Source organism: Bubalus bubalis, chromosome 6 (genome assembly GCF_019923935.1).
Source record: "Bubalus bubalis isolate 160015118507 breed Murrah chromosome 6, NDDB_SH_1, whole genome shotgun sequence".
NCBI classification, from domain to species: domain Eukaryota; kingdom Metazoa; phylum Chordata; class Mammalia; order Artiodactyla; family Bovidae; genus Bubalus; species Bubalus bubalis.
In genome coordinates this window covers 12363061-12364727 of record NC_059162.1, presented here as the reverse complement: position 1 = coordinate 12364727, position 1667 = coordinate 12363061, and positions in this window count along the sequence as shown.

Here is a 1667-nt window from a genome sequence, read left to right as displayed (position 1 = left end):
GAGGGCAATGATGAGCTGATCTAACCTGTTTGGAGGAATTAGAGAGGCTTCCATGGAGAAGTGACATTCAGTGTGAGGTCTGAGAGATGAGCAGGACTTAGTCTAGGGGATGAGGTAGGGGCAAGGGCCAGGGTGGAAAAACATTGCAGGCAAGGGAACAGGACACGTGGAGGCCCCGCTGATGACCCATATGTGGCCAGTTCCAAAAACTCGGAGAAACCTGTGTTTAAAGGGGGAAGAGGGAGTGTCAGAGCAGAGAGGCTGGGAGGCAAGGCAGAGCCATCCCAGGCAGGATCTGGTAGCTGATGGGAAGATTCTGGGTCTGATCCATGGGGCTGTAGAGTTACCAGTGAGTTTTAAGCAGGAGAATGAGGTGATCCAGTTTAAGCTTGAGTAAGACCACTGGGGATGCAGACATACAGAACTGCAGAGAACAGAACTGAGCAGATGCCAAGAGGCTGTTGCTAGTGGTCCAGGCAGGAGTGGACCAAGGCAGTGACAGTGGAGGTGGAAGGAAGTGGATATAACTTATAGCAGCCGACGGGAATTGGAGAGTGACTGGGGGTGGATGGGGAGAAAGAAGAAACAGTCAAGTGCAGCAGGTCTTTGGTTTAAACAACAGGATGGAAGCTGGTACCTATCCTTTTTCTTTTTTAATCACATTATGAAGGATGATTAATATACAAAAAGCTGCACACATTTAATGTATACAACTTGTTGAGTTTGTAAATAAGTATACACCCAGGAAACCATCACTGTATCTGTGCCATAAACATATCTACCACCTCCAAAATTTCCTTCTGCCTCTTTTTTAAAAAAACTTTAATTAATTAATTTGACTCTGCCAGGTCTTAGCTGTGGTACGGGGATCTTCGATCTTCATAGCGACATTCAGGATCTTTAGTCCTGGCATGTGAACCCTTAGTTGTGGCTGCGGGATCTAGTTCCCGACCATGGTTTGAACCCAGGCTGCCTGCATTGGGAGTGCAGAGTCTTAGCCACTGGACCACCAGAAGGAAGTTCCCTTCTGCCTCTTTTTATGTATTATTATTATTTTGAGATAAGAACACTTAACATAAGATTTACTCTCCTAGCAAATGCTTGAGTACAATATAGCATTGTTAACTCTAGGTACTAAGCTGTACAGCAGCTCTCTAGGATCACCTCCTTTTGTGTCTGAAACTTTGTACCTTTTGACTAATGCCTCTCCTTTCCCCATTCTCATCCCCTGACAACAGAATCCTGCTCTCAGGTGGTACCTCTTGAAGCACCACTAACGGAGGACCCAGGTTTCCATTGTTTTGTTCTTTTTCATCGGTGGCAAACTTTTCATAGGGATTTGCTTTCCCCTAGACCGTGGGGCTTCCCAGGTGGGTCAGTGGTAAAGAATCTGCCTGCAATGCAGGCGACTCAGGTTTGATCCCTAGGTCGGGAACATCCCCTCGAGGTGGAAATAGCAACCCATTCCAGTATTCTTGCCTGGGAAATCCCATGGACAGAGGAGCCTTGCAGGCTTCAGTGCAAAGAATCACAAAAGAGTCGGCCATGATTTAGCAACTCAACAGCAACAACTGAAGACCTATTCCCAGAGCCTGGACTCAGACTCTGTGTTGAGAGGACTTGGGGATGGGGCTGGAGGAAGCTGGAGGCTCAGGGATGAAGGCTGT